Source organism: Gigantopelta aegis, chromosome 4 (genome assembly GCF_016097555.1).
Source record: "Gigantopelta aegis isolate Gae_Host chromosome 4, Gae_host_genome, whole genome shotgun sequence".
NCBI lineage: Eukaryota > Metazoa > Mollusca > Gastropoda > Neomphalida > Peltospiridae > Gigantopelta > Gigantopelta aegis.
The window spans coordinates 48,123,916-48,136,418 of NC_054702.1; positions in this window are offsets into that span (position 1 = coordinate 48,123,916).

Below are 12,503 nucleotides of genomic sequence, written 5' to 3' on the forward strand. Positions count from 1 at the left end.
AACCGGGTTTTTTCCTCAGAGGGCCCGTTGCCATTTTATTAAATAACGAAAAAATGTTTTGTACAAAAAATCAGGGGATTAACCAAAAAACACTTTGGGTGAATGGAAATTGTGTATTCTAAATAATAAACGGTAAGTAAAGGTTGCAATTTTTATTTGTGAACAAAAATGGGTTTAACAGCGAAAAAACCAACGCCGTAATGGTTAACAACAAGCCGTAACTAGGGTGTGTCCCTTTAAATTCAATAAAAATCGACTGCAGCTTATAACGAAAGCAATAAAAATGATTATTAAACATATATATCTGCTTTGGTAGTCTTCCGCCCGTGTTTGTTCGCTGTAGTCGTAGTTGTATTTGTCCGCATTTTATATGTAATACTTACCATAACTTTTATGGTGTATAACTTGTTTGCAATTGTCTTTTAATGTTCAGAGTACAATTTGTTTATATACTTATATATTGTTATGTATTTGGTATGCATATATATATACTTTGTACATGTGCTACATATATTTATATATTTTATATACATTGCAGTACAGGAGCTAGGATTTTTTTGTTTGGGGGGGGGGAGCAACTGAGTAGTTAATAGTTCAAAACTCCTTAAACGGCTAAGAGAGTAGTTTCTACAATACTTTCCGGATTTTTTTTTTGGGGGGGTCACCTCCCCCCCCCCCCCCCCCCCCCCCCCCCCCCCCCGCTAGCTATGGCCCTGCTTTGTATACACGTATAATTAGGGGATAACCCTACTGTTTTCCGACCGGCCTCGGTGGCGTCGTGGTTAGGTCATCGGTCTACAGGCTGGTAGGTACTGGGTTCGGATCCCAGTCAAGGCATGGGATTTTTAATCCAGATTCCGACTTCAAACCCTGAGTGAGTGCTCCGCAAGGCTCAATGGGTAGGTGTAAACCGCTTGCATCGACCAGTGGTCCATAACTGGTTCAACAAAGGCCATGGTTTGTGCGCTCCTGCCTGTGGGAAGTGCAAATAAAAGATCCCTTGCTGCCTGCCGTAAAAGAGTAGCCTATGTGGCGACAGCGGGTTTCCTCTAAAATCAGTGTCAGAATGACCATATGTTTGACATCCAATAGCCGATGATAAGATAAAAAAAATCAATGTGCTCTAGTGGCGTCGTTAAATAAAACGAACTTTACTTTTACTGTTTTCCGATTTGCGGACGTATACGTATATCGGTGGTTTTACTGTCGCAAATTACCGTTTTATACGTCCGCAAATCGGAAAACACAGTAGGGTTATGCCTATTCTAATTTCAACTGTTTTATTACTTTTTTCGGAAATAAACTATAACTGACTTCCCTAAGATATTGTGTTATTATAGAGACGTTACTCTGGAATGTAGACCGATTTACATATCAACAAATGATTCCTATGCTCAACAAATAAGTACGCTGTTTTGTAATAATTTATTTCAAATTTCTTCTCAACGTGGTGTACAATGAATTGTATTCTCGAGTAACTATTAACTGATAACAATAATAACAAAGTAAAATAGAGCAAGTGTTTGAAATAATAAACGACCTTGACATTAACAAAGCATTGTTGAATTGTGGATTGTAAATTATTTTTGGTAAGTGGCTTTTATTTTTTTGTACATCTGAATCATTTAAAAAAAAAAAAAAAAAAAAAAAAAAAAAAAATTTTCGTTCCCCGAGGCAAATTGTGAGTTTGTTTTCGCGGGGTTTGGGAGAATCAGTACTGACGGAAACGTCAACATTAATGCCATGAATAATTGAGGAATATTTTCTTTTTTGGCTGAGGAGTCTGCATTAGGCCCGTAACTCCAAACACTCGTTTCACTGCGATGCCCCGAATTTTTTAAAAATTATTTCCCGAGTTTCTACCCTAGCATGTGCCAAACGGCTTACAGTTGTGGCCGACGTTTTGACCGACGTCTGACATTGTTGTTGATAAACAAATCTGCGCGTATGAATACATATGACGTAGGTAGCACCTGGAAATTTGCGACCGGTATAACGGCAGTTTTACCACCTGAAATTTTATTAGCTATCCAATCAGATTAGTTTTTACAAATACGTTGAATTAGAATATTGTATATTTATTTTAGGTTTATGCCAGCAGGAAATTGTTATCAAACTAAAAAAGAATAAACTGCCTTCGAAAAGCAAAACGTAATTACTTGATTTGTATTATCATCCCATGGTAGTGATTTCTAACTATTCAACAGTGGAAGTGAGAAAAAAAAAGAAAAGAAAAAGCATCACTGTAATTTGTAACACTTTTTGTTACACGAGAAAATTAAATACCGGTACTCCATTTCACATAGTCACATCAGCGCATGCGCGACATAAAGTAACAGTCCACGCTCACGTTACAGAGTATAGCTTAATAAACTGATTAATATTTTATGAAGGAGTGTTTTGTAGTAACCCTTTTATTGTTTTGCATCTATCATGTCAAAACAATGATACACGAACGGATTTAGACAGAAACATTAATTGCCGCTAAAATAACACGTCGTCTGTTGATAGAAAACATGGCTCAGGCCGAAACGAAGTACTTTACACTTTCCTGGCATTGTAATAAAATACGATTTATTACCGTCACTTTAAAAACTTTTGCTAGAACTGATTAAATGTTTTAACAGTAAACTTTTGATATTGTTCTACCGCTTTTTTTTGCTGCTGTGTAGCCGGTAAGATGGTTGATGTTTTGTAAGCTCCGGCTTATCACGAAAATTTAGTACATAACTTTAACCTTTTTACCTAACTTATTCAATTAATTCATTAATTAGTTGTTCTACACCCAAGCTGAAGAATATAATTGCAAGTAAGTTTGTTGTGCCTTTTTGCCCCTGAAAACTGGGGAGAAAACCCGCCAGGGGCAGAGGGGGGCTGGGCCTTCCCCCCCCTTTCTATAAACAAATCAAACCAGTGAGAGAGGGGGGCGCCCAAACACAAATAAAGCGCCCCTACAGCGCTCAACCAAACGGGGAACCCTTTAAGGAGGTATTAAGGGGGGGGGCTCTTCACAGAGGGATGGAGGAGGTAATCCACCCCTCTCCTTACGTAGAATTATTAAAACTGACCTCGAGGGAGCTAATGGCCCAGCCATCTTCTCGTCGGTCAGAACGGACAATCCGGATATACCTATCTCGAATGTAACGGTTTGGGGTAATGGGTATCTGGATGTCCTACTGGCCGAACCCACGGCGGCGGAAACCATACGGGTTAAGGGGGTGGAACATCGACTACACCCATACCAGGCCAAACCCGTTAAATGCGCCAGATGCCAAAAGTGGGGTCATTTAACAAAAAAGTGTAGAGCAACCAGAGAATTCCCTGTCTGTTTCCGATGTGGGGCCGCCCACCCCAGGAGGTCCCCGGACAATCCCTGTGCAAGACCGCTGTCTTGTGCAAATAGTAAGGGGGCTCATTACACCCACGACAAAGGGTGTCCTGATTACAGGAGGGCGGTCCGCATCATGACGGACAGGATGCCCATTCCAAAAAGATCTCGGGAAGTTAATATGGCGAGGCCCTACCCCCCGGGTTTGGCAGCTGGCGCAAAATATACTAGCAAGACTGAGTCTGGTAATAATTTTAGCCGACCAGTCTCTGCTCTTAACTCATATGCCGGCGTAACCTCAGGGACCAACCAATTAAAGTCAGATTTAGTTAGGATACTTTCTGGAATATTATTGACCCGAGAGAACAAAAAGGTCCCGACTTCTAAATTTTCTGTAGACGACATCCGGATGGCCTCTAGTGACGCCTGCGAGCTTTTGAACATAAACTTAGCTATCAAGGTTGACCCTGGAGCCATTGAAGCACGTAATGTTGCTTGGTACAGGGCCAGAGACCTGGTAGCACCGGAGCCACGGAGCAATGATAATGTGGACTAAACTGTTAGATAAAGTTAGTCCCCGGGAAATTAGAATTGCTCCGTGCCTCATCATGCAGATAGGCCCTATAGGCATTAATACTACTACTAATAATATTAATAATAATAATAATAAACCTATCAACCAAAATGGTTTGAATATATTACAGTGGAACGCCCGCGGTCTGCGCACCAATGGCCCCGAATTAAAAAATTATATTGATCATAATAAATTTATTGATATTATTGCCATTCAGGAGTCCCTTTTACCGAATAATTCACTAAAAAATAAAAAAGATAAATTATTTACAGAATACAAAATTCCAGGATATACAGGACTCTTTTTTAATAGTGGCAATAAATCCACGGGGGGAGTAGCTACCTTTGTCAGAAACGGAATTTCCCACTCTCAACTTACTGTGATAGAGACGAAGCCAGAGATTGAGGTATTGGGGGTGTCAATTCATACTAAAAATAATAATATTAACATTTTTAATTATTATGTACACACTAGATTACCAGGTAAAAAATTAAGTCTAGACGATTTTGTGAAACCAATAGGAATTAATAATACAAATCTAATAGTAGTGGGGGACTTTAATTGTAAAAATATTTTATGGGGGTCAGACTCCACTAATTTACAAGGTAGGTTAATAGAACAGTTTATGGACAATTTAAATATGGCTTGTTTAAATGATGGAAGTCCCACATATTTATCAGACACCCACCATACCTGGTCTTGTTTGGACGTATCGTTCGTTTCAAAAAATATAGCAGCCAAATGTGAGTGGGAGATTCTTGATGACCTGGGCAGCGACCACCTACCCATAAAAATTAAATTTAATATCCTAGATAGTTGGAATAATGGAAATAATAATATTAAAAAAAAAAAATGGAATTTAGATAAAGCTAATTGGGTGGACTTTGGTCACATGTGTGGTCTCTTGGATCATGAGCAGATTAAAGATAAGAATATAAATAAATTTAATGATAATTTGATTAAAGTAATTATAGAAATAGCTAATAAAACAATACCAGTTTTTAGTTAAAAGGGTAGTCGCTCTTCCGTCCCGTGGTGGAATGAGGAACTATCAAAACAAAAAGCCGAAATAAATAAATGTAGACGTAAATTAAAGAAATATATAACTTTAGAGAATATACAGAAATTTAAAGAAAGTAAACATAAATTAAAATTAAATATGATTAAAACAAGAAATGCCTCATGGCACCAGTTCTGTAGTTCGCTAAACAAGGATTCAGATGTAAAAGAAGTATGGTCGAGGATTAAAAGGATTCAGGGGAGATCTACAAAAAACAATAGTATACTTAAAAACAGTAAAGTTTATACTAATGATCAATTAAAAGCTAATGTTTTAGGAGCAACGTTTAGACAAAATTCAGCTACAACTAATTATTCAATGTTTTTCCAAACTAGAAAAATTAAAATGGAAAGAGATAGTCCTATCCCCCTTGAAGATCATAGCCCAGATCCTGACAGACCTTATAATGCACCCTTTAAAATCTGGGAACTGAAAGAGGCTTTTGGTAACCGTAAAGGCTCAGCTCCAGGGCCAGATAGATTTAGTTATATATTTTTTTAAACATATGCCTGCCAGAACCCTCGGACTGTTCCTAGAATTATTTAACTTAATATGGCTTGAGGGGGCCCTTCCCCTCAGCTGGAAACATGCAGAGGTCTTTGGACTCCCAAAACAGGGTAAGGACCCCCTCGACCCGTCGAATTACAGGCCAATATCCTTAACATCCAGCGTCTGTAAGACCATGGAGTGTATGGTTAATCAACGCCTTATCCACTTTCTGGAGACCAACAAACTATTGTCGGTTTTCCAGAGTGGTTTTAGGAGACACCACTCAATTACCGACCACCTGGTTAGGCTCCAACCCGAGGTTAAAGACGCCTTTCGGAGTGGCCTCAGGGTGGCGGGAGTTTTTGTGGACATTGAAAAGGCTTACGACATGGTCTGGAGACGTGGGCTGTTGTTCAAAATTTATCAAATGGGGATTAAAGGGGCAATGTTCACATTTATAGTAAAAATTTTAGAAGAAAGAACATTTGCCGTAAATGTAAATGGAAGTTTTTCCCCCATTTTGGACTTGGAGAATGGTATTCCACAAGGCTCAGTGATAGCGCCCACATTGTTTGGAATCTTTATAAACGATCTAGATACAGCACTAATCACTTCAAACAAAAGCACTAAAACATCTTTAAGTGTTGGACTTTTTGCTGACGACACAGCATTCTGGAGGATAGGTAAATCCTATGATGATATCAAAACAGACCTCCAGAATGATTTAGATAATCTACTTAGATGGTCAGCAGCCTGGGGGGTTACCATCTCCAAAGCCAAAACTAATAGTATAGTTTTTCAAAAATGTAGAGAATTTAAAAAAAGATGTAATCTAGAGTTGAAATTTAAAAATATTATTATTAAACAAGTGCAATCTGTCAAATTTCTGGGTGTAATCTTCGACCATGCCCTTAGTTTTGGCGAACACATTGCTGGAATTACCGGTAATTGTGTCTTTTATTTAAATCTTTTGAGGATACTATCCGGTACGTCATGGGGCGCAGATAGAAAAACTCTGCTTATGGTCTTCGAGGCCTTCATAGTGTCCAGACTCCTGTATGGTGCAATGGCCTTCGCGTGCGCAACTCAAACACACCTAAAAAAAACTTGATGGAGTATATGGTAGGGCCCTCAAGATAATTATTGGGGGAGCTATCTGTACTCCATATGATAGTATAATGGTAGAACTTGGAGTATTGCCTCTAACTTTGAGGAGAATCAGGCAGGGTTTCAGATATGTAAGTAAAATAAGGAACCAGGTGCCTGATTCCCCTATAAATAGTTTAATTCCTCAAAAGGTTAAAACGGTCGGTGATAGGGACATATCCATCATTTCGTATCTTAATAAATTTGCCACTGATTTTGGTGTTTCTGGACTAGCCATTGGTGATGCTAGTGATCGCCTCGAATATCCATGGCAGTTCGAACGCCCAGTGGTAAACTTCCACATTAGAAATGAAATAACTAAATACGACAACCCATATATTAAAAAAAAAAAATTTCAGGCAGTGGTGGAAAAATTCTATCCAGACTGTGTACAAGTGTACACAGATGGATCGAAGGATCCCGCCACTGGGAAAACAGGTATGGCTTTCGTTATTAAAAACAATAAAAACTTAAAACCGATAGCCATTAGGGCCAGGCTTACTGATAATGTTTCGGTTTATACATCAAAACTTATTGCCATACTTTATGGGTTAATGTGGATACAAAATGATAATTTAAAAAGAAATGGCCCTGGTGGATATGTGCTTTTCACCGATAGTTTAAGTTCATTGCAGGCTATCTTAGTATGTGGGGTTGTGAGACCCGAAATTGTCAATAAAATTTTCAAATGCTATAATAGTATTATCACCAGTGGAACCAGGGTTGTACTTGAATGGGTGCCGGCACATGTCGGCATTCCAGGAAACGAACTTGCTGACACGAACGCCAGAAATAGCCTGCGTGATAATAAAATAGGAATTGAGATTAAACACAATTATAAAGAATTTAATTCTATCTTAGAGCCACACCTTGGTAAACTATGGCAGTCCGAATGGGACCACCATACCAGGGCGTGGCATGCATATATTAAGCCGAAGGCAGCGGGACCCGGCCCTATATCCTTCAACATTAAGGCCACAAAAATAATTTCGAGACTTAGAATGGGAGTATGCTATGGCCTTAATGGAAATAAATTCAAAATAAAAAAATCTCCCACCCCTAACTGTCTGGTGTGTAACAAGGTGGAGGACGTAAAACATTTTCTACTTGAATGCACCAGACATACATCAAAACGTAAGAATTTACAAAAAAAATTTAAGAGAAATAATTTAGTGCTCAACGGTCTAAATTTATTGAACCCCCCGATTGAGCACAAGAAGGGTATTGATAGGCTCCTGATGGCCTTCGTGCTTGGAACTAAAGTAAACATTTAAGTAATATAAGTAGTTATATATCAATAAATAGTATTTAATCTCGTGTGGCTGTCCATGGCCGGTTATATCTTAGCCCCCCTCCGCGGGGTTAATTAATTAATTTTTAGATACACTAATTTAATTAATATTGGTTCTACCGGATATGTCTCACCGACTTGAACAAGTCATGTGCTTTCTGATTGGCCTTTTGTTCTAACAGTGTTTAATGTAACACAGAACAAACAGGTATGGATATATCAGAACAGAACTTTATTACACTCAGGCCGTTATGCAACGGCGTAAGAGGAACATACATATTCTGATTTTGACAAGATGGTTAACAGGAGGATACAAATAATCGACGTCCAATGATTTAGATAGATTTTCATTTTCAATGACCAATATCAAAATTTCATCACTTTCCAGGCCAGGAACATGAGATTTACAAATTCCATGAGTTTCCAGGATTTCCATGACCCGAACTGACTGGGGGCGAACTGGCTTGGGGGAGAAACGTGACCCGAAAGAACCCTGCTTTATGGGGGCGAACTGGTACCTTTGTGGGGGCGAACTGGTTATGCACGTGGGGGCGAACTGGCTGGGGGCGAACAGACTTGGGGGGGGGGGCGAACTGGCTGGGGGACGAAACGTCTGGTACCCGTCTAACAGTATTGCTAATATGAATAAATTTTGTTATCCAAATTCGGGCAAAATTCAATTAATTAGGGCAAAAGCTAGCCTGTCCCTCTTACAAAAATGGGAGCCCTTACGCCTAATCGTTTTTTAAAAAAAAAAAAATGTCGAAACTGCGGTCCGATTTCGGAAGGCGAGAAACCGGACACCAGTGTATACAATAGTGTGTTTTCACGTGACGTCACAGAACGGATGTCCGCCATTGTGGAGGTATCGGGCGTTCCAGTTGACCTGTGTTGGCGTGTAACCTCAAACATTTAAATTTGAATAGCAATGGTTAACTATTGTCGAGTGGTTGGCTGCCACAATAGATCCGATAGAGAAACACAATTAATGTATTATAGACTACCCAAGGTGATAAAAAGCCAAGGAAAAGACTGGGAAAACCTGACTAGCGAGCGAAGACGACTGTGGTTGCAGAGCCTTCAACAGAATTTTGATGGAAAAAACTTGGAAAACATTCGAGTGTGCTCCGCTCATTTTATCACAGGTGAGCAATTTTATTATAACAATTAATCCATTCGATTAATTAATATATATAATGTTATAATGCTACATTTATGTATTTTTTTTGGGGGGGAGGCGGATTTAGGAGGTGTGTGTGTGGGGGGGGGGGGGGGTGGTTCTGTAAAAGTCTTACCAACAAAAAAGAGCATAATTTACCTGTACAGATTATAAAGGAATTAATATTTGTTTTGCTTGGTGCAACTTTGATGCCTTAAAATTATATTATAGATAAAATGTCAGAATGTTTAAAATTATAAATTAAATTCTCTAGGTGGTTTTATTTGATATTTGTGTTTATAAAATTAGTTTTCACAAATCCTTGTAGCCTGATTTTTTTTCTTCTATTTTTCCAGGACAGAAAGCTGAGCTTTTTTCAGAAGGACAATCCTGACTGTATTCCATCTGTGAACATGGTTTTGTCATAAACCAAAAGATGAAAAGTCGGCCGTATCACCAGCTGTTACCCGCTTCAAACGCCGACAGAACAGATCCCAGAAAAAGGTGGAATCAGAAGTTACAGCAGCAGAGGCATTACCACCTCCAGACACCACAGAGGAACCACCCTTAGAAGATGGCAAGGAGGAACAAAACTGATGTTACGGGACCGTTGATGGCATCCATGATGGATGAATTACAAACTTTAAGAACTGAAAACCGTGCACTTACTTTACAAGTTCAGAATACTGTACATAAGTATGATAAGAGCTTTTTTGAGGGTAAGCCTGAGAAAGTGTTTGCATTATACAGGATTTCCAACATTTCAAATTTTATTGACATTGTTTGTGTATTTGAAACCATTTCTACCCACCAAGAAGTCACTTAACAAATTTGAGATGTTGATATTAACTTTAATGAGATTAAGGTTGAATGTCACTGCCTCATTTTTAGCATATGAATTTAATGTTTCCCTTTCGACTGTATCAAGGGTGTTGATTGATGTCATTGATGTAATGTTTGTATGAATGAAGCCTCTTATTATTTGGCCATCACGAGAAAACCTACGTAAAAACAATGCCAATTCAGTTTAGAAAATATTTTGGTACAAAATGTGTTGTAAATCATTGACTGCTTTGAGGTATTTATTGACAGGCCAAGTAATCTTAAAGCCAGAGCTGAAACATGGTCTTCTTATAAGCACAACATAACACCGTTAAATTCCTCATAGGTATAACACCTCAAGGGACTGTGTCCTACATTTCCAAAGCATGGGGTGGTAGGGTAAGTGATAAATATATAACAGAACATGATGGGTTTTTAAATAATATTTTTACCAGGCGACTTGGTACTGGCGGATAGAGGACTTGACATCCAGGCTACTGTTGGGGCTATGATGGCAGAAGTAAAAAATACCTGCATTTACAAGAGGGAAAAAATCAACTGGCACCAGTAGATATTGAAACCACTAGGAAGATAGCACATGTCAGGATTCATGTCGAAAGAGTAATAGGCACGGTGCGGCAAAAATACTCCATTCTAAATGGACCTTTACCATTAGAATTTTTTCATGCAAGGCAAATGAAGGTTCACAACAGTTGATAAAATTGGTCTGATTTGTTGTGCTTGTGTGAACCTATGCAATTCAGTCGTGGATTTTGACTAGGCATCAGTACTTCTTCCAAGCCATAGAATAAAAATGGAAAAGAAATAAGGAAACTCTTCTTTTTTTAAAAGACTAAATTAAATTTAGTAATATGTGTAAAATACAAAGGTACATGTATGCATGCATTATTGAATATTAATGACTAGAAGGCCCCCACTTTAAGACACTTTAGAAGAAAAATTTGTTACTGTCTTCTAATGTGTGTGTAATCCCTTATTTCTTTCCATCAATGTATTGTTTGTTACATGTATCTGGCCAACCCAACATTTATTTTTAAACTACATGTACTAAGCAAAATTTTTTAAAACATGCCAAGAGGCAATTCAAAACAATCACCTACCATAAAGGGAAATATTCATGTGCAAATTGCGAAATTTAAGTTACAATGCAAACTTAATTCCTGTGCTATTTTCCTTTAAAGGCAACACAATGAATAAAAGATGATTAGCGATAAAACCAGTATTGAAATTTCATGTATCATCAAGCCCCCATACACCAGTACTGTGCAATGCTTCCAGTATTTGGGAGGAAGTCGTATGACACATTATAGAGTCAGTTAAAAGATGGTGTAGCTTGCTAGAAGTAGCAACAGTATTACTTATTTTCCTTTAGTTTTCAGTCAGTAAATATCTTTGTCGACATATGTACATATATCCACTGAAATGGCAAGTGATTTAGCAATACTGACTTTCCCTGTGTCACAATGCAAACTCATTTCCCACAAATTGCCTTGTTTGAGGCAGAAATCACTATATTAGTGCACGAAAGTATTTCCCTTTATGGTTAAAGTCTGTTTGTTGACTCTCTAGAGCACATTGATTGTTACTCATCGGCTCATAGTCAATAGAGGAACACCCGCTACATTTTCTTAATGCAAGCAAGGGATCTTTTATATGCACTTTCGCATACTAGTAGACAGGGAAAGCACATACCACTGCCTTTGTCAAGTTGTTGTTTGCACTGGTTGGAACGAGGGAAAAAAAAACAATCAGTTGAACGGATCCAATGAGGTGGTTCGATCCTGCAATGCAAGCACCTTAAGTGAGCACTCAACCAACTGAGCTAAATTCTGCCCCTCCCTTTATGGTGTCATATCTGTTTGGAACATGTAATAGGAAACAAGCAATATTTTGGTTAAACCTAATGATGTTAAGGTACATTTACAAAAAAAGAAGATTACATTGAAAACATCTTTTATTGCTTAACAAACAAATCAGTTGGGCATACATTTACGTCCCTCTCATATATACATGTACATATAAACACAATGCAAGTGATGACAAAAAGTGGGCACCTTAATAAAGATACATGTATTCTGAGCCTAATAATAATTATACAGTGCCTTACAATGTGTCGCATAACATGTTTATTTTACAAACTTGTATTATTAAAGTCATTTTAATATCATTCATCTTACATACATATACCTCGTGATGTGTCACAGATGAAAAAAAACATGCTCATAAAGTTTTATTTTACAAAAACAAATAGCCATTGTTTAAGTAATTTTGAGATCACTTTTTTTTTACAGTCTTTGCATATATATCATTTATGTACATAGTCTGACAGTATGTAATACTAGAAGTGTTAAATTTAAATTCATCATCTGATACCACATTAGGCTGTGTTTCCCATAAATGCAAGTTTTAGCTGATGTACAAATAAATAATGAAAAGGCAAACGTGTAGTTTTTTTTTTCCTTTGAATACTACGGGTGTTTCAGGTGTTAGATCCACAGTAATAAACCTATTTAAGCAATCACAGTTATTGTACTACATCAATGAATCAATTTGATATTGCTGTAAATTTTTTTGCCACGTTTGGACCGAAACGTCAGGAAGTTTCCTACAGTC